This window comes from Emydura macquarii, unplaced genomic scaffold, assembly GCF_026122565.2.
Source record: "Emydura macquarii macquarii isolate MOO-44397 ecotype Brisbane River unplaced genomic scaffold, CSIRO-AGI_Emac_v2 contig_2422, whole genome shotgun sequence".
In the NCBI taxonomy this organism is placed as follows: domain Eukaryota; kingdom Metazoa; phylum Chordata; order Testudines; family Chelidae; genus Emydura; species Emydura macquarii.
Window position 1 is genome coordinate 19,629,510 of NW_027132559.1, and position 24,502 is coordinate 19,654,011.

The 24,502-nt window shown below is 39.1% G+C and overlaps 1 protein-coding gene and 1 long non-coding RNA gene across 4 annotated transcripts in view; one reads left to right on the plus strand and one right to left on the minus strand.

The window, feature by feature from the left end:
• Positions 1-9,744: 9,744 nt before the first annotated feature.
• LOC137162094 (uncharacterized) lies at positions 9,745-11,227 on the minus strand. 2 transcript variants are annotated; one of them, XR_010922275.1, is made up of 3 exons: positions 11,138-11,227; positions 10,667-10,750; positions 9,745-10,167 (listed from the first exon to the last, which is right to left on the minus strand). It is a non-coding gene; the product is annotated as an uncharacterized lncRNA (long non-coding RNA). The 2 variants fall into 2 exon arrangements; XR_010922274.1 differs by lacking the exon at positions 11,138-11,227 and adding an exon at positions 10,951-11,032.
• Positions 11,228-13,491: 2,264 nt separating this feature from the next.
• HYCC1 (hyccin PI4KA lipid kinase complex subunit 1) overlaps positions 13,492-24,502 on the plus strand; it is a 104,491-nt gene continuing 93,480 nt past the window's right edge. For both annotated transcript variants that reach the window (XM_067562077.1, XM_067562079.1), the window contains exon 1: positions 13,492-13,559. The gene's annotated coding sequence lies outside the window, so the exon portion shown is untranslated. The remainder of the gene's footprint in view (positions 13,560-24,502) is intronic.

Here is a 24,502-nt window from a genome sequence, read left to right on the forward strand (position 1 = left end):
GAAGGTTAGTAACCGTTTTTATTCTTTTTGCAGTTGGACCACTGCTATTTTCTAATATAACATTTACTGGGTCTGTAATTAATAAAAGTGCTTTGTAGCTTTACCTACCTTTCCTTTCTTTTGGAGGGCATCAGCATGTGTCTCATCTATGGGATAATAGGGTGTCACGCAGGCTGGCTTGAGTGGGGGGGCATTTTGTATATTGTGTGACATCAGGATGGCAGAATCATGATAATGCGTGTGAGATACATCATGTCAGGTACCTTTAGAAAGAATATATGCTGAGTAAGATACTAATGCTTATGTTCATGTATTATATGTAAAATGAAAGTTATGGAGGTATTGCTATTTCTGTATATCAATTTGGGATGGCTGGGACACACCCCAGACAGAGAGGCGGCAAGACAATAGCCTGCTTAATGGCCCATTGAGGCACTCACAGATGGGAGGGGCCCAAGCACACCTGAAGAGTCATCAGGATCGACCCATGTGACTATGGACCCCAGGCACACCTGAAGAGGCACCAGGACTGGCCCATGTGACTCTGGACTCCAGTTTGGGTATTGTGACTGTCCACAGGCCACATGGCCAGGGGAGGGGGTTTATAAGATCAAACCCCAGGATCCATTTTGTCTTTGCTCCTGTCCAGTCTGCAGCCACACAGCGACCTCTGGATCAATTAATCTTGCAACTGAACCGAAGGACCTAGATCCATCCAAGTACTGGATGTGAACCAGAGGGAACTATACAAGCCTGCAACTCCACATTTCTTCCAGAAACCTGATGTATATGGACATTTAATCATTTGTATATCTGTGATTTACTTTAACCCTTTAACATTTCTCTCATGGTTTATTTCCTTCTTTTTACAATAAACCTTTAGTTTTAGATACTAAAGGATTGGCTGGCAGCGTGATATTTTGGGTAAGATCCAAACTTATATTGATCTGGTACTGTGGCTGACTCTTTGGGGTCAGAGGGAACCTTTTTATTAAAGAGCATAGAGTTCTAGTAACTGGTCTCTGTACTGGACCTGGTGCTGGTTTGGAAGCTTGGAGCTGAAATGCAGTAAAGGAGGCTGTGTGCATTTGTGTACTGGCTTCTCTGGGATTCAGAAGTGCAGTTTGTGGCTGGTTGGGAAGTCTGACTTCAGTGCCATCCACCGGTGCTGGGAGAATCTGCTCTCCTTTTACAGCCTGCCCTAACCTTGGCATTATCAGTTGGCTGCCCTGGGCACGGACGGGTCACATAAGTCGTATATTTATTTTAAGGAACAACAGTGCTAGCCCATGGATTGGTTACATCCACCATCATTCTTCAATCACAACTCCTTGAGTCATCTTTGATTCCTTCTCTTTCCTGATGTCTAGCCTGTCACCAAGTCCTATCTCTTTTTCCTCCATAAAATATGAATTTAATTTTTCCTTTCAGTCCTCGTCCAGATGAGGATTATTATAACTTCCTCCTCTCTAGCCTTCCTGCCATCCCCATCGTTTCCCTCCTGTTTGTCCAAAATTATCTTCCCTTTCTGTCAGTCAGACCATGAACTTCTCTCTTTGAATCTCTCATTGGCCCCCCATTGCTTGCCCTATCAATATTAAACTTCATGGCTTTTCCGGCAAGGCCCTGCATAACTCTACTCCAGCCTACATTGCCAGTCTTATTTCCTTTTGCCCCCTCATCTCCTTTGCTTGGCCAGTGATGATAGCTTTACTACTTCTTCATGTTGTTCTCCTACTCTCAGATCTATGCCTTCTTTCAATGGGTTTCCTATGTATGGAATAACCTCCCTGTCCTTGTACACTAAGCCCTGCTCTCTTCTCAATGTAACTTCTCCACAGGATTCATCTGAGGTCTCTGAACCAATCTGCATTCACTTATTACTCATTCTGTTCCAATATTATAGAAAAAGGAGATTACAGGAAACAAACAAATAATTATTCTAAGGTTAAATCCTTCATCTGGGTTTCTGAGTGAGTCTTGCTTTATCTGTCATTGGACATAAGCTTCTTGGACAGAGTCTGTCTTTGCTTTTACGCTTTGTACAGCGGCAGAATTTGACCCAGTGCATCCACTACTTTTCCCCAAAAAGGGGACTGCATAAGCGGACTCTGTAGCAGCAACCAAGATCCACATGGTTCCCCCTTCAGCTGCCAGGTCCAGGTGCTGAGAGTCCCCTCTGCATACAGATTCCACCTTCCCATTATGTGCCAGTTGCTTCCATTATACTACCCCCTTCTCCTCCTTTAGACTTAACAAGGCCCTTCCATGGATGTGTGTAGAGGGAGAGAGAAGAGAATAGTTGGGGCGTCTGGGCATACCTCATCCCTCCATTGGTTAGTGGACCATACATGCCTAGGGCTGTAGTATCTTCTCTATGGCGCACCCATGTACAACTGTGTATTCTATAAATAAAAAAGGACATTCTATTAAAACTGCTGCCAAGATAGAGCCATGATCCTGCAATGGCAAAAGAATTAAAAGGAAAATTTATTTAAAAAGCAGAACAATCCTTCTCTCTGGAAGTTTATTTCCAGAGATCTGGTAAGCAAATACTTTCCAGTTACGCTCAGAATAGACAGACATATGGTTGGATACCCCACTTTTACTCAGAACAAACTGCAAACACTAATCTCCAAACCCATCAAAACAGTAAGATCTGGAGTAAATACATGAGCAAACAAATACATTTTAAGCTCCTGTTAAGAACAAACATGAGGATACATTTTCATTTGCCTTCCAAAAGTACATTTTTATATCTGCAACATTTTTCCATACAAATGTAAAATATTTTAATTGCAAATAAAAGGAAACTGTTCTCATTGAAATATGAAACAAGTAAAAATACCCATCAAAGTCTCCATTTATTTCTATTCATATTAGGCTTTGTATAACCAATTTATAAAATCTCATTTATTTTGACAAAACCACAGTTTTGGATCTACACAACTTTACAGTGCCACAATAATAATTTTGTAAGTTCAGTTTTTTTGTTGTATTATAATTTTAGATAAACTTCTACTATATTTCTTTATCAGCTAATCATTTTAAAAGGCCTTACTGGATGTTTGGTATTTTGACTTGATACATGGAATATAGATCAATTTTTCCACTCCCTTATCAAGTAGCTTTCAAAGGGTTTGCTATATTTTATAGCTTACGCAATATCTTTGAAAAATGATATTCTCTTGCTTACTATAAATTTTATCACTCTGTAGTGAGATTGTTATTAAGTAAGCTGCTATAGACATATTGATGACAATTTTAAATGTGTGTGGACAAAGAATTCTCCAGGTGTTTAAACCTGTCCCCACCAGTAGATGTCATTGTGACAATGGAAAATATAACAGGGGCTACAGATTCTAGAAATATCATTTGCCTAGCAAACAAAAAAGAATGTTCTTTCTTACAATATGCATGGCTTTTATTCAAACAAGGTCGTTAACACTATGCTTAGCATTTATATAGTACTTTCCATTTTTACAACTCTTCAAAAACGTTAACTAATTATGGTGAATATTAAAAGGTCTAATCTTCCCTCAATATGCATATAACCAGTTACTGGCAATGGAATTTTTGCAATGTGTGTATGAATATGTATAATATGTTTTTATATATGTATGTGTGTATTTCCTATGTAACCTTCTTGCCTTCTCAGGTGTGCACTTTCATTCTAGTGGCCTCCTACGCTTTGTTTGTAACCCTCTCTCCTCCTTCAAATTAGTCTTTAAAACTAATTTCTTTCAGAAAATCCTCTGATCTCTTTTACATCATAAACTACCCCTTTGCACCCTCCATCACCTGAACTGTTGTCATATATCTTGTTAATCTTAGAGTACAAACTGTTAAGAATAGGGAAAGTATCTTCCTCTGGTTATTAAATTTGTATGTAAATTTACAGCCTTATAAAAATGTGTAGTAATAACTTTAATGTATCAAATAGAGAACAATACCTGAGCAAGTAAGAATCTCAAACTTTTTCCTCCACTGATCTTCCAAAACTTCTGATTCAATAGTTGATACCGATATTGATAGTTATTATGGGAATTATCTCCTTTAATTTTCAGACAATGCCACTTATATGTTCTTCATGACAGAATGAATCAAGGCAGCATACAATCAGATGGAATGTAACGAAGTAAGCTGTGTAAGGCAAATAAGCTGATGAGCTATATGTAAGTGGCTTTTTGTAAAAATCAATAGAATGTCCACTATTATCAAACAATAAATCCATAATTTAAATGTTTTCTATTTTGTAGATTACAGCCCTGTGAATAATAAATCTCTTCTTTAAAATGTCAGGCTTTGGGGGAAGGGAAAGTAGAGAAGGCAGCTGGCCTGATTAACTTAAGAGTCTGCTTCTCCTCCTTCGCATGGTGTTGGAGGCTGAAGTCAGTCCCTATGCTCAACAAGATAAACTGTGTGGAAGATGGCCAAGTGATTATATCAGCTCCATGGCCTTCCTCACCAAGAGGAAAGCCTTAAAGGCAAGTCTTAATATAAAATATAAACAAAAAAACAGCAGCTCAAGTTTTGTCCTTGACCGAAGGGAAAAGAGCTTCTGCTAGAATGAAAACAATTATTTAATCAAAACAAAGCAGCCAGTGCTCCTGATAGAGAAACAGAGATACCTTTCTGACTGTCAGACTGCTCTGGATCAGTTAATCGATCTCAGAGCTGGATGGACTTATTCTTTTACTATAGCTACATAAGCATTATTTGATTAAATGGAGAGATGAATTGGGGTGGGTGTAAAAAAGTTAAGTGTTAAAAGAAATAAAATAGTTGTAGGTATAGAAAAGTAATACTTTTGCTATATGCATATATTAACTTAGAAAGTTACTTAATCAGCTTCAAGCCTAAGAAATGCGTGAGAAAGAAAAGAAAGGGGGGTTAATAGATAAAGAAGAAGTTTTGAAGGCCGAACAGACATCAAGCGCCTGGATACAGATAAGGGGCAAACCACAAGACAAAGAAACCAAGGTCTACCCGCTTTTGCTAAGGCTATGTGCCAACAAACGATCCCGTTAGAAAAAAGGTCAAAAAGGCACCTTAAAGACGCATGCGTAATAAGGTATTAGAATATTATCGCACACCCTGCATAGAAAATTGGTTCATTAGCATGAACATGGAATGATGTTTGTATAAAAAAACCCATGTATGTAGTAGGCGGTCGGGAAAGGTGTAAACCTTTTAGTACCCAGCCAATGGGGAACGAAGGGAGGGATTCTTTCGGCCGGGATAGGAAATATATACTGTTGAATAATAAAGGAGGGGCGCGCTCCTTTCAGATATTTTTCTGGAGTTGTGCCCAGCTTTGCAAACCTGTTAAAGAAATAAAAAGTACTTTTCTTGTTTTACTCTTTACCCGTATCCGATGTTCTTTTATTAAAACCTTTTTAGTCAAAGGTATTTCTTACAGGTGGAAGACACTCACTTGTTACTTAGTTGAACTCTCAAAGTATCTCAGACCTACATAGCAATAAAAAGTGCTTCTGCATCCAGGGAATTTTATAATGGATTACCATAGTTAATAATTTCAAGAAAATAAGACATAATGTAGTACATATCATTAGTAATATATTGTAAGAGCTGGAAAGACATACTGAGTATTTTTCTGACATTAAATATCTTCTTTAGAGAACTGGCCTTTAAAGATACACTGTCAGCTCAAATGTCATAAAAGCAAGTGACAAATTTGATAGTAATCTACCAGAAAAGGTTACAAAATTAATTGACTACCTAAAGTGTCAATTTTGCTTTGTTTCAAGTGTGTATTTTTTTAAATGTTGAGTATCTATTTTCTTTTAAGAAACAACAATCCCATTTCAGAATACTTATAAACCCATTCAGATTGTTCCCATAATTATCCTAAAAGCATTTCATATCACAGTAATTTGGTACTTTTGGTTTCACTTAGTCTTAAAATATTCAAACTTTAACATCTTATACACGTTGTGAGAAAAGATTACCATTTATATTATGGCAAGAGAAAAAATATGGCCAATCACTGCCCAGAAATATCAACCACTGTCTCTCAAATGACACAACCTTTATTAATGCTATGAATGAGTCCTTGGCCTTATTGATGGGAGTTGCACGGAAGGTGGGGACTGTGGACCAGAGTTGGCCCCTGTATGGAGTCAGTGTTATTAATAAGATTGGAATGGCTAAGGGCAGGTGGAAAGACACCTCTGGGTGCATCTTACTGCTACTCCTTTTTGAAGCAGCTTCCACTCCGATTAGAATATGGAGCCAACTGCAGCATATATGCTAGCCATCTGGGGGCCTAGACATGCACATTTGGAGCCATGGCGTTCTAGTAAGTGCACTAGTTGCGACTTCTTCCTACCCAGGCCAGATTAAGGAGTAGGCATTATAGGCCTGTGTCTAGTGTCCTGGCTCCTGGAGTCATGTCACTACAATAAAATCTTAGCTTTTAAACACAAAGAAGTAGGTTGATGGGGATTACAAATAAAAGCTTGAAAGCATAACAGATGCAGAGAGGTCTGTCTGAGTCAGCAGAGAGTCTGAAACAATAGCTCTGAGAGGCATGAACTCTAATAGTAGGGTACTCTGTTAACCTTTGTCCTTCACCAAAGAGAAAAAGGTGCAGGAGACCTGATTCACCCATTCAATTACATACATCCCAGATGCTGGTGTAAGTACTGCAGAGCCACCTCTGAGCACCTGGAGATGAGGAAAAGGGGGGCCCCTGCTACAGCTCCCACTTCCCTGGAATGGCAGGGTACTCCCACATAACTGCCAAATTTTGTGCAGATCGCTGGATAACATTTAATGAGCTAATTTGCATATTTGAAATTAATGGGCACATAACCATAAACTTCACCTTAAAAATGTGTGGCTGTAGGGCTTGTGAAGTCATTGGCCTGGTTGATATCTCTGGTAAATGAAGCCTTCTGTTTTTCTACAGGTCAGCAACAAGACAAGCTTCATGTGCACCACACACATTGTGCCCTGCCAGCATGCTCCACCCATATCTTGGGGGGGAAAACTCCCCTACTGTAAGAGTCAGAGGGTAGTGAGAATCCTGAGGTCCGGAAAGCAATGGGAGCCCAAGGATTCTTGAGAGTTTGGGAGCTGGCACTGCTTCTGTCATATTTCCTTTCTCCAGATCAGCTTTTTGCATTCTTCACTCATGCCTTCTCTACTCCCCCCATCCAGACCCCACTGCTCCCTACTTGCTGCTGTTCTGCTGCTGCCACTTGGTAACTATGTAGAGTCCATCAGGAGGAACTGCAGTCCCTGCCTACAGTTTAGGTGGATGTATGATATTTCAACTGACTAACACAGGCATAACAGGGCTGACAAATGCCGGAGTGTTGCACAATGTGGGATGCTTGGTAGCCCTGCTCTTGATGCTCCAAATGGTAGGCAGAGCCACAGTTCAGGGATGGGAATCACAAGGGGCCCTGTGTCATGGTGTGCCTAGGGACTAAGATTGCCTTAATCCAGCCTTACGCTGTAGTGCGCTCTTGAGTGCTATACATTCTGTTCCACTGCTGCATAGACACAAGGTTGGAAGAGAGACATCTCTATGCAATCTTGTCCACCACTTCCCCGCCAGTGTAGCTGTTCATCAAAGGACAAGATTCAGGCCTATATATATATCCATCCAATTGCACAACCCATACTAGTCACAACTTACTTCGTAAAACTATCCTTGCAAAAGTAAGAATTCATTTTTAACCTCATTCTGGCTCTATTATTCATACCAACCACACTCCAATGTGTTCTCTTTTAAAAAAAAAAAAAAAAAAAAATCTCAGAAAGAGACAGCAAGCGACTTTCTAGCCCTCTGCAGGTAAGAGCATGTTATTCTTCATTTGCATTTGTTGTGATTTGGTTGCTGCATTTTGTTTAATCTGGTCATACAGTATAATAGTAACATTTGAGGCATTGGAATTAATAACTTTTGCTGTTATCAGATACCTTACAGTTGCTTCCCTTCAGTATTTAATCAAAATCAGTGTTATTGCTTCTTAATAGATAATGTTCATAACCTTGGTGAATCATACTCATGTAAGACTCTGACATTGAGCATCTTGTTTAGAGACCTGGCCTTTAAAGATACACTCTTGATTTAAATTTGACCCTAAATCTGGGTTTTGTGAAAATTAGCATTTACAAAATCTAAGACCAGTAGAAAAGCTTCCATTATTTTATTCTGAATTCCATTGGAGTGTTTTTGAAATAAGAACATATTCCTCTGCAGCATTTGCAACTCAGATATTGCAGTATTATGGAACTATAGTACCTGAGACCTGGAAAGAGAAACTGAATAGAGAGAAATGCAAAACAGATTTATATATTTTCATTGTCAGAGTCAAGTGAACTGGAAAAAACTAGACAAGAAGCCTGTGCTAAAAATTAAAGTTACGTTGTCTGAAAAATTCTTTCAGATTTGATAATACAACAAGTTATTTGTTATAAAGTTAAGGACATTTTTAAAATTGCTGTACCAATATATGATTTTAAACCTGACAAGGTTCCTTTAAGAGGACCATAATCAGAATCAAATGCGCAATAAAACATTTGTAACTGCTTTCGTAATTTAAAATGTTTTATGACACTATAAAAAATAAAACTAGTACCCTATGAGCTTTGATCTATTAGTTTGATAACCAAGCAACTGCTATAAAGAGATAGTCTCCACCTTTCTTGCAAAGCTGGTAAAAATTTTTCCAGAAGAGTTTTATGTGAAGATGCTGATGTGACAAAAATCAAGATGTTTTGTGGGAACATGCTGATTTTATTTAAAAAAAATTAATTTGTAGTTGAAATATTTATATTCATTAATTAGATTAACATTCAAAATGATAAGGCTGAAACAAAATGTTTTGATCTTATTGAAATGTTTTGTTTTGATCATTTGTTTTCAGTGTCCAAAAATGACATATTTGGGATATTCATTTTGTGGGGAATTTTGACTTTTCATTCCAGTTCAGGACAAAAAGGAAATTTTTAAATGTCAGAATTTTCTTTGAAATGGAAATCCTATTTCCCAATCAGCTCTATTTTCTGATGACTTTTTTCCTGACAAAGTCTCATTTTTGTTGTTGAATTTATTCCTTGTGAAAGATGCTAAACTGATAGCCCTGAAGACCGAAGTCTTCTATATAGCCATAAGGGAACACAGTATGGGTAGGGCAATTAAAAGCTTTCACACAATCTTCCATTAGCATGCCTTGTCCCATCCTAGAAGGACTATTCTGAAGGATCAGAATGTAGTTCATTCAGGTTCTAGCCTGGTAGACTTTTAGGGTCCTAATCCAAAGTTAATTGAATTCAATGAAAGTCAGTGGTCCTTCAGTCAGTTGCTTAACATGCAAGTAACTTCACATGTGAATAGTTCCATTTAATGGAACTACTTACAGATTTAAGTGTCTGCATGATTGGGGCCTCAGTCCTTAGTCTCTCTGTGATTGCTGACCAAGGTTGGTGTTAGCCTTGATTATGGTTCTGAGATGTGAATACATTTCTGCTGGGAATTGAAGAATGACTACTTAATTCACACAGGCCACCAATGGCTATCAGATGGTAATGACTTCCAGCTGCAACTGACCTGACCTAGATTTGAACTGTAACCCAGGAACAAGAAGTCTTGGAATCCCAATTTCAGTTATGCTCTCTAAACAATGTCTTCTATGATGTCTTTTATGCTATAGATTTGATATAAGATAATATAACCTGTAATAACTTCAGATTTTCCATTGCAAAGGCTCAGATTTATTATTTTAATAATGTGCTGCTAGTTGAATTGAACTCTGGGTACAAGTCATATGACCCCAGATTACAGTTAAGTATTTAGTTGTCAAGGATTTATGCTTTTTAAAGAAGCTTACAAATGCACAGTAGTTTGCAATCGAAATATAAGAAATTAAAATTAAAACCTTAGTGCACAATGAACTGCTAATAAAAACAAGTGAAAGTTGAGGGTTAGAAATTATTTTCCTGGAGAACAAAAATATTTTCTGAAATCTACAATGAAACAACTTTCTGGAACAATAATTTTAAAGGCAGCACTGAGCTTTACCAATTGTCGGAGGAAGTGTAACTGAAGTTTTTGTTCTTTGTAGTCCTCATCAGCCTGAAAGGAACTCTTGCTGGGTAATTTGAAGTGGACTTTTGCTAGAGATAAGAAAGCTGCAATGAATAAAAGAAAAGGTAATAAATTTGGTTCACGTCTTCACACAGCAATAAAAATGATTACTGAAATAAGAATCCACACACATGGGAAAGCTGCACAGACAGTTAATAATATTACACAGCCACTATAGCTAGAGAATGGTTGAAGAACCAAAATAGTTTAAACAGTGTTAAGAACTATTGAGATAGTAAAAGGCAAATTATTTTATTTTGATAATACAACCTAAAATCTGAGCTTTGTCAATGGATGTATTGTACTGTAGGAGGGGGAATATCTCAAATATCATTTGTATAGGATTCATAATACCATTACTTGTACTAACTATTTGAATCATAACTCTTCAGTAACAATAAAACTAATAATTGGTTAGCAACATTTAAGATTATGGTCATGCTACACCACTTTTGCAAATAATAGGTGCAATCAGGATGGCTGATCCTTCTAAGTCACTTTCAAGATATAGAATTAAAAATAAACCAAAAAAAACTCTCTTACCTCACTGTATACAGGTGAAGTCCACACGCTGCTCCTAGGCTAGTACACACAGTCTGAATCTCCTCTCATTTACATGAAGTAGATCTAAATCAGAAGTAACCATTATCATAGGGTGAGAGAAGAATCAAGCCCTGTGAGAGTAGTCCAAATTTATCCTCTTCCTAAGATTAGCCTTTATTTTTAACTTAAATAAACATAAACCACCACTTGGTTGTTCCTAAAATTATTCTTTGTAACAGCCCCCATTCCTTTTACTATAAAGTGCTGTGGTTGATAGGACCCACCTCTTCAAGCTGCTAGCTTGAATAAGCAACCCTGCTTTGCATTTTTATCCCATGTCACAGAAACCACCACCCTGTTGAATTAAGACTTTCAATGGTAACACATGCATTAGGGATGAATAATTGAGCAAAGGAGGCATAAGTAATTATCAGAAGTTCATTGTGCACCAAGTGATAGGAAGGGGAATACCTCACATGCAGTAGAGATGAATAACTGAGCAAAGGAGGCATGAGTAATTATAAAAAGACAGTTCTTTAAAAGTAATCATAGATTTTACTGGAAACAAATAAAATAATCTGATATACACATTGGACCATATATTTCTACATGTATTTATGTCAAGACACCCAAATATACATCCAGTTCAGCAAGTAAAACATAAATAGATAAATACAGAGAGACCTGAACCTCGCTAAGACCCCAATAATGCAATGAGATCCACACATCACACACATATTTTGAAATCAATAGAGCTTTGTGTGAACATAGGTATCCACTTGTACAGGACCATATGGTGAACTTCACCTGTTAATATTGCACGTATGATATATAATGGCAAGGTTTTAAAAGAATAATTGTTTGAGAAAACAACATTATGGAGTAAGTGTCAAAGGGCCCAATCCTGAGTTTTAGTGTTGACTCTGACATTGATTATCATTTAACTTGTGGCAAGTCAAATCCTCTATGTCTCAAGTTCACCATGTGTAAAATTGCACTAATAATTGACTCATTTAATCCTTATTAATCCTCAAAATTACCATGTAGATGTATTTTCAAGATTAATACTTAATCCTCATAGCATTTTTACAAATGGTAATTAAAATGCCTTCCATTTTATTTTAAATTAATTCTTCATGAGAATCCAAATGGTTACTCAGTGAAAAGAAATGACTGTGCAAAAAATTAATTTAGTCTTGTTTCTCCTCAGTGTAACAGCACAAATTGACCATATTACTTTATCTTTCCTTTAAAAAAAGTGAATTATCTTTTCTTTTTGCAGTGTAAGTTCTGGAATTACAGAATGTCTGTGATAGAAGAAAGCCTTATTTATGATTGATGCAAAATTGCAATAATCCGTCACAGTTGTTTCATTTCCAGGGGGGTTGGTAAGAAGACATTACATATGTACATAAATAAGCTGACAACACTGATCAATATTAAACATTTATTCTTTATAAATGGAAGAGATTAAAGGTCAGGTGATCTCATTAAGGCTTCTGAATGCACCACTTCCATTATAAGCACCTATTTGTCAGGACTGTGTAACTCTTACTTCAGATCACTTTAGGTAATAATTTTCCTACATTGTCATCCCCATTTTTACTTCTGAACAGTTATCAGAATTGGCTGAGATATTTTTTATTTAGAGAGCAGTAAAACAAGTATATGTAGATGTTCATGCTGCCCAACTAACTTGCCTGAACTTTAAATGCACACATTTCAGGCCTATTGGTTCTTAGTGAGGTTTTTTAATTCATGGAAGATTTCCATCCAGTTTTGAGCTCCAAATATGAGACAATTTTTTTATCTTTGAGTTAAGATTTTGTTTTTGCCAAGCTGAATCCTAAAATGAAAGCATCAAGTGGATCAAGCTCTTTCAGTATACTAATTTCTTCCTGAAGTTTCATAACGATTTTTTGTCTGAGTAAGAAATGTTTCCTGACTTGTGGTGAATGGAATCAGGGAGTGTAGCACTAAATGATTATTATTAATTATTTATGTTACAACTTAAGTGTACATGGTTCACACTATTTGTAGTTAGTGCTTTTGCCCTGATTTAAAGGCACAACCAAAGCAACAGCACTAGACAAAATAGAACATACAGGGATTGGTGTGTGGCCATTACAGTTGCTATACTACATAGACTAGCTAACTTTAAGAGTTATTGAAGGAGGAGCTGGTGGATATTGTACAGAGCAGGATCCTCAGCATGGTTTGGATCCCACTTTGTGGTTCAGGCCTATCTCTGATTAAGAGTGAGGTTAAAATAATGGATTTGCTTATATTAGTTCCCCTGTATTGAGACTTTCAAGGCCTCTAATGTTTCTGGGCTTGATCATGTGAAGTGCAGAGCCACTACTGCAAAATGCTGAACACCCAACGCTGACCACTCCCATCCTCTGCACTAGCCATCCAGGCAAGGTCAGCCTCGGGCTCCTGTCCTATGTCAGTCTCACAGCACCTGTGCCCTAAGAGGACAGCTGGATGAGAATGAGACTCTCACTCACCCACATCTGGCCCCAGAAGACTGGGAGCTTAATAAACCCTCCCTCTGCTGCTGTCAATCAGATGTCGAGAGGAGTCCGGAAACCACGCCCACATTCTTTATCCCCGCCCACACACCCCGCCTCCTCCCTCTTCTGCCCCGGCTCCCTCCCCCCAACAGGACAGCCCCAACCGTTGGAAACAAGAGGGAGAAGCCTGTTCTAAATCCCGCCTTCTGTGCAATCCCATAGGCTAGCGTGACTGCTCGTCGCGTCAGGATTGGCTGACGGCGCAAGACAGGCTGGGCGTGGTCGGCCCCTCAATTTCCCCCCTCTTTGCCCCTAAGGCTAGTAAGTCAGGGAGCAGAGCGGAGCGACGAGGCGGTGACTCTGGCTGGGCGGGAGGGGTAAGTCTGACTAGCGGCTGTTCGGGCGGAGGGAACTTTTCCTGGCGAGGATGGGAGAGTTTGGCCGTTGGGACGGTTGGAACCGCTGGGTAACGGCAGCTGAGTGGTGGGGGTGCCGGGCTCCCGGCTCCGAGAGCTGTCCCCAGCCGCTCCCTGCAGCGGAGGCCCCTCTCTTCCCCGGCACAGCGCCTGCGGCGGGGAGTGACATTGCCCGACGGGCTCCGGAGTGCGGCTGCTGCTGCCCCGGTGTAGCGTCCTGGGTTGGCCGGGCTGGGGCGCCCTGACCCGAGGCAGTCTTGGCGAGGCGGCGGGGAAACTGCCCTGGCTCTAAACCGGCGGCAGCAGCGCTCGGTCTCCGGAGCCTCCCGCGCCCGGCTGGCCGCGGGCAGAGCAGCGAGGAGTGACCAGGTCACTCGTGCCGGGCGCGGGGCCGTGTGTGCCCTGCGCCCTCGCAGCCAGAGGGTCTCTGGCCCAAGGGGCTTGCCGCGCACCTGGGGCCGGCGGGTCTGGGAGCGCTGCCCCCGCGATGTGCCCGCCCGCACCGCGCCCCGACAGGCAGCTGGGGACCCCAGCCTGACAGATGGCAAAGCGGAGGCACAAGCAGGCTAAGCCACTTGTCCATCATCTCACAGGGCAGGGAGTCTGGCGTAGCGGCCTGCGCGTGTTCCGCTTTAGGAGAAGGCTTGTGGTGTGTATGTGTGTGTGTGTTTCCTTGTGGCATGTTGGTTAGCACCGGTGACTCTTTGATCTCCTGTTCACACCTTCGCAGGTTGAAAATCCCAGAGTCTCTTGGTCTCCTTTCACACAGAAATTGGAAAGATAAAGGGATGGTCTTGCTGGGAGTGCTTATTAATCACTAGCTGTACCTATCTATGTTGCTTCACATATTAGCGTAGAAGAGACAGCTTGTGCCTTGAAGTGCTTGCAATTTGCTATAGGCAAGACAAAGAAGCTGCTTCTGTTTATCCTTCTATTACACTTGGAGGAGTGTTTCAAATGTCACTTGTGATGTGTGTGACCTGTAGAGTTTATGCTTCTTATGCTCAGTTTCTACTTCCTCTGTCACTTCTGTTGTGTTTTTGTTTAAGCATTTGTAATAACTTATTATGGAAAGATTTAAAAACCAATCTGGTGCTGTGCTAGTTAAATTAATGAAAGCAGATTAATGTTCATAATCTCTCCGGCACATATTCTCTTCTGCATTGAATTCAATCCACTTAGGCAGGTATGTCAAGGTAGCAGAAAAGGTCTAGTTGTTGGGTAGTTGGTGGCGGAGTTTGACAGGTAGTAAGTGTTGAAGTCTGTGGGAGTTTGTCTCCACGCAGATTTCCCTCCAGCTGCTTGCACATTAAATTCAAGTAGCTTAAATTTTGGGCTGTGTACTTAATTTTTTAAAGGCAGATGTCAATGTCTATAGCCTTTTTTATTTTAAGTCTCTAACTCTGAAAACCATTGCACTTGCCCCATTTATAATCTAATTTTATCTCTTCCTTGAAAAACCTTTGGAAGGATTTTCCATTCAGAAGTGTCAGATGGCTGCTGTGTTCTCACATATTGGAGGGTTTGTGTTACTACTTTGATTTGATACTAACGTTTGCAGTTTAGATCGTTCATAATTAAATCAATGTTTTGGAGTTTGTCCTTTGAGAAGAAGGAAATGGGTGAGTAAAAGATGCAGGTATCCTTTTAATGGCTATTGTTGGGCAGTCTTGATAGCTATAAATTCAGACTTCAAAATAGGTTCACACAAATGGTATAGCAAATAATGTTTGTGAAGCAGACTGTGTTGTAATGTTGGTGGTTATTTTAGTGAAATCTGATAAACATCTCCATTATGAAATTAGAAACTGACCCCTTTCAAAAGGTTTTTCTTTTACAGATCAGTGGTCTGTTTTTGGGGTACAAGCTGATTTTAATGAATTAATACATTTGGAATATGCTTTAGTCCACTCTTCATATAATATCTTTTCTCTAACATATCAAGTTTTAGTTCTCATTGTTTTTCAAGAGAAATCTTTCTTGAATTTTCTTGCTATAGGGGTGGGGAATACCACGATAAAGCTTGGTTTAATTTCTAGGTATTTATAACAAATTCCTAAAATGAAATTACATGAACAGTAAAATACAATTTGAGAGACACAGAATCTCTGTCTTAATTTCCTTGGCATACTTTCCTTCAGTATAAGAAAACAACGCATAAATTTTTCTTCTAAAATGAAGACTTTATCTAGCTCTTTTTTTGTGTGTGGTACCAAAAATACAAGTCACAAGATAAGTTTTTAACCAAGTAAATGGCAATGTTGAAGTATAATGTTTTATTGGATGTATTTCTAAGTGTAGTAGTTCTTTTTATTTTACTGTATGTAGCTTGCGTATCTCCCATAGACTTCCTGATGTCTACTTACCACGGTGTCTCTGCTGCGCTGATGGGAAATGCTCTCCCATTGATGCAGTGCTATGCTACTTGCCGGGGTGGATTTACGGAGTTGACTTTTGGGTTCGATTGAGCGAGTCTTTACTGCCGCTCATTCGACCCCACAAAATCGATCCTGCACTGCCGGCTGTGCCGCCGGCAGTGTAGACATAGCCTTAGACTGACTTCTTGTTTGTACTATGCTTAGCCCAATGGGGCTGGACAGGGCTGATGACTGGGGACTCCTCATTGCTACTGCAATATGAATTAATAATAGAACTGTTTTCTTCGTCATGTACAAAATTGAACAGTATTTTGTGATTCTTGTGCTTCAGACATGTTCTTTTCAGGCAGGAGATAACAAATACTTATATCTGTGTCTGGTCATTTGTGTATTGTATGTTGTCTACATCACAATGGAGGGCTATTTGGATACTGAGCCAGGTGCCAATCGAAAAGTTCCAAAATCTACAAGAGAGAAAATCTACAGGAAGAATAAAAACAGCAGGGGGGTGGGAGTCTCCTGTTTATAAATGAAGTCAAAGGATGTGATCTGTATATATTGGGAGATAAATTGACAGCATGCCTGCCTCATGAAAGGAGGATCACAGCCTACCATGGCTGTAAAATGCTGCAAGACCTTTGGGTGAGCATTACTTTACAAAACATTGGAGTATTTAGTTAGTTAAGTCTAGGCTCTAGAATGTGTGTTAGGATTTTGTTTTATAGGTAACCATTTGCTTCCAATACTACTACTTGCTATTTCTTGAGTCTCTATGCGTTGTTAAATAAACTTATACTTGATTGCACTATAAACGTATCTTAAGTGCTGTGTGTTAAGTGGAGAGAGAATCTGAGATGGAACTGGTAAACTGTGGTGTACTGTTTCTTTAGAAGCAGCAAATTGGTGAATACTGAGAGTATCCACTGGAACAGGGGCTGGACTCTGAGCATCTCCCGGAAGGGTTGGAGTATGCCGATTGCTAACTTTTAGAAGTAACCGGGGCTGGTGAGGCCTAGAGAGGAGTGCTTGTGTTGTCTGTTGCAGTTGGAGAGCTGACCCACTGAAGGCACAAAGTTTCCTCACGCTAAGGGCATGTGGTAGTGAGGTGCTTCAGAACCTTGGGTACCCCTAGGAAGCATCAGAATTGGCTACTAAAAATCGCACTTTAATTCAGTGTCTTGCCAAGAGCAGTGGTCTGAACCCTATAAGAGTGGCCACACTAGGGGAAAAAAGCCTACTTTTACAATGTTGGCTAATGGGTTAGGAGAGAGCTTAGTGTTTACTTTGACCTGCTAGCACATGATAAAATTTCAGTTGTGTTGTCCACACAGTTAGGTTTTTTTGCCCTCACCTCCTCTCTAACTGGCTTCAAAATTGAGCTTGATAAATTCATGGAGGGGATGGTATTATGACTGCCTACATGCCATTGTAGGCAATGTGCAACTGCTAGTAGCAAATATTTCCAACGATGATGGAACACTAGATGGGGAGGGATCTGAGTTATTACAGAGAATTATTTCCTGGGTGTCTGGCTGCTGGGTTCTACCTGTGTGCTCAGGGTCTAACTGATCAGCATATTTGGTCTTGAGAAGGAATTTCCTGGGTCAGATTGGCAGATACCCTGAGGGAGGGGGGTTTCCACCTTCCTCTGCAGCCTGGATCACAGGTCATTTGCAGGTTTAAACTAATGTAAATAGTGGATTCTCTGTCACTTGAAGTCTTTAAATTATGATTTGAGGACTTCAGTAACTCAGCCGGAAGCTATGGGTGTATTATAGGAGTGGGTGGATGAGGTTCTGTGGCCTGCAATGTGGAGGAGGTCAAACTAGATGATCATGATGATCCCTTCTGGTCTTGAAGTCTGTATAATGGATTGATTCCAAAGTCTTTAATGATCGTCAGCTAATCAGTTAATTTTAAATGGTAAATTGTTCAGGACAAGCTGTGTCTTCATGTTTTTATAGAGCATCTAGTGTAATCCTGATAAATGTTAAAGTTGCTGGGTATATTAAGTACACTAGAATTCAGACACCTAAGTCTCAATTAAAAATTTAGATTTCATTTTAAAAGCTCAAGTATCAAGTGTGCTCCCAAGGTCTTAACTTTTAAAGAAAAGCTTTACTTTGAAAGTATTGTTCTTCCTGTTACAATTCATGCAATTTCTCAAAACCCTGCACCTGCTATAATGGAGTCAGTGTGGAATTTTGTCAGTCTCAGGACCACAAGATTGGGCCCAAAGATATGTTTGTTTATGTGCTGTGGGAGTTTATGCAGATAATGTGTGAATCACTGAGAATAATTCAAAGATTAGCATTAGCTGCCAAGCATTCAATCTTTGGGAAGTAATATGCATAAAGTTTAAACAAGTGAGATTATCAAATTGTATCAGTATGAATTATTATGATACTATCATATATATCTTCATACTGTGCATGTTTCCTCTAACATTTTATTGGAATTTAGAAGGCAGGGTTCAAATTTTCTTCTGGTTTTGCCCCTTAAATTTGGAAAACTATTCTCACTGACTGAGCCATAGTAATTTACAATGATTTAAGTTTTGCTGTATACAGACTAACATGGCTACCCCTCTGAAATGATTTAAGTGACATTATATAAAATACTATTTCCAATATATCATGAGGATGTGAATGAAAAGCAAATTTTGACTTGATCCTCCTGCTGTGTATTGGAAAATAATTTCTTAGCATATTGAAATCTGATACCATCTTTAACTGCTTAGCTAAATTGTGGTTTTTGACTTGTTAATGTCATTGCACTTACTTATTACTAATATAATATTACACTCTGGTGGTGTCCAGAGGCCCTATTTAAAATCAGGGTTCTCTTGTGCTCAGTGATGTACAAACATATGTAAAAGACTATGGTCTGTTTTAAGCAGGGACTGCTAAAATAAGGGCAAGATGTAACTGGTGACGCTAGGCCGGCATTGTAAAATGACTGTGATTGGGTAGTGATTTGTGTTTTTAAACCTCATAATCCATTGTTTCTGCCTTAATTTATCTAATATCAGAAAGATTTTTTTTTTAAAGATTATGTACTTTTTTTTTTTCTGGGCAAGGGGGTACAGACTGGTGTAAAGCCATTTTTAAGACTTCAGTAAAGGATAACAGGTATGCACTGGCTGTTTATAGGGAAACAAACTTAAATGTTTAGCAGTATAATGACTTAGTCTGGATTTCAGTGTCATCAAAATTTAAGGTCGGTCAGTTTCCCCCACTGGATTATGACTTTATTAAATGTGATCAATTTGAACTGGATCTGCTGCCTCAGTTACAGCAAATATGTCAGAAGGGGACAGGGTGGATTGATTTAAATCAAGGAGATTAAAATCATTCATTTAAATCATGATTTAAATTACCGAGAGAATCATTGATTTAAATCAAGTTTCTCACTGATACTACTTCTTCACATTTCTTAAACAATAGTGCAAATCTGGTCACTAAAACATGTTAATTTACAACTCAATACAGCATTTTACAACATCTAGGAGGGTATACTTTGTGTTAACTTGATTTTTATTAATTTAGGGAATAGTACATAATACTCATACCTGTGTCAAGCTGCAGATGCAACAGCAGTACATTAGAACGGTAAGAACTAAATCTCACACACAGACACACAATAGCATTTATATTTTACTAAACTAGATCTTAAATGTTACATAAATGTTTCACATTTACAATTGCAGTGGTCTCCTGATTTGCTGGCTGATGCCTGTCCTTAGACTTTTTTTAAAAAAAAATTTAAATTTTATTAACTCTAACAGACAAGTCATCGCAACACTAAATGTACTCTGTCCTTAAAATTTTACAACTAGCTCTCATCTTTCCCACTCCCACTGTCATTTTTATTCATAGACTGAAACAGAAATATGAGTTTTCCTGCTTTTTCATCTCCCAGTCAATTTCTTAGCTTTGAGTGAATAATACCAAACAATGAAAATATTCTGTGCCTGCAGAGGAAGGTACTGCTGTGAAAAGTTGGCTTAGTAAGTGAAGGAACACTGTTGCAAGGTGCCTGGCTAGTGATTTCCACCAATTCAGGGGAGTGACTTTGTTCAAAACATCATCAGTAAACATCTACTGTTTAAATGGTTCTTCTCCAGCCCTGAAACTTATTATGACTGGCATAACTGAGGACTGATTGTGAGATGCCCATGCCATGGCAGCATCATCCTCTTCAGAAGTTAGGCATTTACCTTTATATCTGAGGTCGAGAATGCTCACAAGAAAATGAGGTGGAGTTAGTGCTTGATCCATTTGCTTCTTTATTGCCTGCAGTTTAACTTTCTGGTGAGGTATTTCTTTTTTCAGTGTCTCTTGAAGTGCCTTCCAAATTTCAACAGCATCAGTAATGCAGCAACAATTTCTCTGAAATTTGTTTAAGGCTATGGAGATAGGCTTCAGTATACTGAGCATATCCTCTACATTCCTCTTCAATCCAATGTTAGATACTTTGGATGAGATACGTCCATCTATTATCATGGTTTTCTTCACAAAGTTTTATGAGAATAGGCCCGTTCCTAATAAATTGTTCAAAACAATCAACCATGGAATTCCATCGAACATCTTGAGGGAGAATTAGTTTGGATCCTCCTGCTCTCTTCAGTGAAGCTGAAACAAAATGGTTATTACAGAAGTATTTTGTGTCTTCAACAACATTTTCTTTTATTCCTGGAGAAGACTTACTTAAGTCTTTGGCTAAAAGATGCATTAAATGGGCACTGCAGCCATATGTTATTAAGGAGCATCCTTCTGTTTCTTCTTCTAAGTATCTTCTCATCTTTGCCACGTTTACAGCGTTGTCTGAGATGAAACTATGCATGTGACAGTTGAATTTTTGTTCAGATTATTACAGCTTTCACTGCCACTTCTTTTAAATATTGTGTTGTGTGGGCATTTCCAGATGTATCTATTGTTTCTGAAAGATCTGCAACCCCATCTTCTGTTGTCACACAGGCACGTATTACTAGATCATTGTGTACATTACTCCACCTGTCAAGGCTTATACTGGCAAATTTCCCCTAAATATTTCTTGCACACCGTTCAAGTTCCTTCTCATACACTATCTAGCAACCTTCCACCAATGTCTGCTCTCCCAGGTTGAGTGTAGCCTGGTGGTAAGAACTCAACCATGTCAATGAAGTGTTTTTTGTTAACAATGTGAAAAGGAGAATTTGTGGCATAAATGAACTGAGCAATCTTTTCATCTATGGTGTCTTGTTGGTATTTTCTGGTCCTTACTGCAAACCCATCCATGGTGGTGGTTTTACTGGATGATTGAAATCTTTTGCTTGCTACTGATACTTTGTTGTCTGAAATACGTTTAGTTGCAGCATTGCTGCTAAATGTGCCAACGGATGATGCTGAAGTTGTTGTAGATAGTCAGTCACAGTGTCTTATGCTTAAATGGGATCCTGAAACAAAAATTGAAAATGATTTTGAATAGTCATTCTATTATTCAGTTAATCATTTACTTTTTTTCAGCAAGGATGCAGATCCAATTCCAAATTACCAAAAAAGTTAAGACTGACTGCACTTACAGTGCACTTTATTTTGGAGTAAGCCCCATAGAACTCACTGGCACTTGTGTTTTTTGAAAAAACAAGTTTAGGTTGGGGTTCCCTTGGGAAAGCGGGGTTATGCTGAAGTTAAACAGGGAATAGACATGGCATCACCGTTATGGTCTGTGGCCTTGATGTTCCAAAATAAGGGGCATGTATTATGTAATATAAAATAAGAAAATGACACCCAGTGGCAACTGTCAACTCTAGATTTCTCTTACTGCAGCTTTCTGTACCGTATACTTGGGCGATAGATTCTAAACCTAATTAAACAAGCCATAAAGATTAGCATAGCTAAACTTTTTTTTTTTTTTAAAGCAACATCCAACATAGCAAACCACTTGGGCATTTACTTGTTAAATCACATTTATACTAGAAGGCATAGACAGAGTCTTGAAGAATGATGCATTGCAAAGTGAATTTATTTAAGTTACTAACCAGTTGATCCACATTGTTCTTCAGACATATCCACATCATTTTCTCTCAATAAGCAGTTTTCTTTATGATTATTCATTCTTGCAACTAGGCCCTGCATCTCCTTCTTGCACTGCTTACACTTGACACGTTTTCCTCTTTTACCCAGGGAAGGAATTTCTTCAAAATATTCCCAGAGAGGGTCTCTCTTACGCCCAGAAGCATGACAGTTTTTCTGTGGCAAAAGTTTGGGGGAATATAGGAAGCTGTGTGTGTACTGAATAATGTCTTCCCTTTTTCTTTCCAGTCCACTCCACTGTTACTTTCTATTCTTCCTCCGTCCTTTGTCTCTCTGTCTTTAAGACAGTGTCTTAACTAACTCCTCTGCCTTGCTTGGCCCAGCTCCACCACCACATAAGCACAGAACAACAGTCCTATCCAGCCTGTGCCTTTCTTTGCACATATGACTTTAGTCTCCTTAGAAACAGAAACTGAAAGCCCAGAACTTTGAAGAGGCAAGAGCTGGTAATTAGGCTGGACAGACTAGAGCCATTAATTCATTTTTATGGGACTGTAATTGTAGATTTAGCATGTTTGTGATGAGATTTAATTGTAACTGTTTTTTAAATGAGAGAAATTTAGTATTGATTTTAAAAAAAATCAGAAATCTGATTTTAAATAAAAAAAAAAAACAAACCCATTTTTTTTGTTTAAAAAAAAAAAAAAAAATCTTTTTTTTTTTTTTTTTTTTTTTTTTTTAAATCCACAACTATGAAGACTTCTGTTTAGGGTTCTCTGCCTTGAAGTGATGCAGTTGGCATGTGAAGTCAAATCTGTCCTTAAAAATCAATTTGATCTAATCTGGGAGCACAAGCACTGAAATGCCATAATAATCAGATAGCTATTGCATTTTGTCATTATAGGGCAGAATTAAAGCTGCTATAGTGTCCCAATTATGCATACCGTAACGTTTGGAGTTCTTTAAAGTTTAACTTCAACTATGAATTTCCTGGGTTTTATAATACTTGATTTTGGGATATTGGAAAAATATCCCCTGTAAAGCATTTCACCCTAAAGTATTGCTATGTTCTCTCAACTTTAATTTAATCTTAATATGATTTTTTTTATGGTATCTGTAAAATGAAAAACTTAATTTATAGAAGTTAGTCTTCATTGTATAGCACTTGTAAAGCTATTCTAAGCAATTTTATGGTTCTCTTATTGTTCCCTTTTGAAGTCTTTGTTGACAAGCCAGGGTCTGATTAAAAATAGCAGAATGTGAACATATAAGCACAAATCTTCAACTGGTGTCAAGTGTCATAGCTCCATTGAAATCTATAGAGCTATAACAATTTACACTAGCTGAGCCTTGGCCCTTTCTGATGGAGTTTCACTAGTATCAAGCTAGAACTAGATGTTGGCTGACACCTTGTCACAGGGTGACACTAGCTCTTTGAGAGAAGAGGCCTGTGACAGGTCAGAAGGTACCTGGGCCCTAGAGAGGGAGAGTAGCAGGTCACAGCTCTCTGAGGAGACCTGGAAAGTTAGAGGAGTTAGGCACAGGTGGTGCAGGTAAGAGTTGCTTGAGACTTGAGAGAGACAGGAAGCAGCAAGGAAGAGCTGGGAGGTGTTCCTTGGGCGAGAACTTCAGCAGACCCAGTAGAGAGAACTGGAACAAAGTTGTTGGTGGGAGTTGATCAAAGCTGGGGACACTTGATTAGCAGAAGGCTCGAGCAATGGCCGCTAAGAAAAAGGGGAAGATTCAGCTTGGACTGGGGAAGCCAAGCCCAGAATGAAGAGATTTATTGCATAAGGGTGGATCCCCTGCGCAGGGGAGGCCTAGAGGCAAAGAGGCCTAGAGGAAGTGAAATCAGCAAGAGGGGTCGCCCTTCGGGCAAAGAATTGAGTGAAGGGCTGTGGGAAGTCTGGTTGATCCCAGGCAATGAGACCTGGAGAGTGGGCCTCTGAATCAGGGGCCAAAGGAACTGAGAAAGTGCCACTGTTGACTTTTGCGTGGGTGACTATTTGCTGATGTCCCTGGAGAGAGAAATGGGAAATCCTGCTGTATGTTTAGTGGGGTTTGTTGAAAATGGTTTTGCTACAAGGTTTTTGGAGAAGTATTCCAGTGGTGCATGTGAATAAATTAAGCCCATAGATGGGCTTAGTCTCTTATTCAGTGCCTGATACAGTGTTTCTTTGCATGGACCATAGAAAGCAGTAACTAAAACAGGCATACTTGTGCTGCAGTCTTCTGAAGTGGGGCTCTCCAGGTGGTGATGCCCTATGACACACCCTTATTCTTATAAAAAGTGCCATTTGGATATATGGTTAGAAGTGGTCAGTGTCAGTTTTACATTTCATCTGATTCCACTTTAATCAATGTCACCTTTTATTACCATGCTGAGGCATTGTCCGTGCTCACTTGGAAAGAATATTCACCTAAAGAATCAGCAACAGTATTTCCTGCAGCATCTGGAGTTTTCATGGGGGTCTTCACCTTAATGCTGTCTAGGTCTAACTTTGTTTAT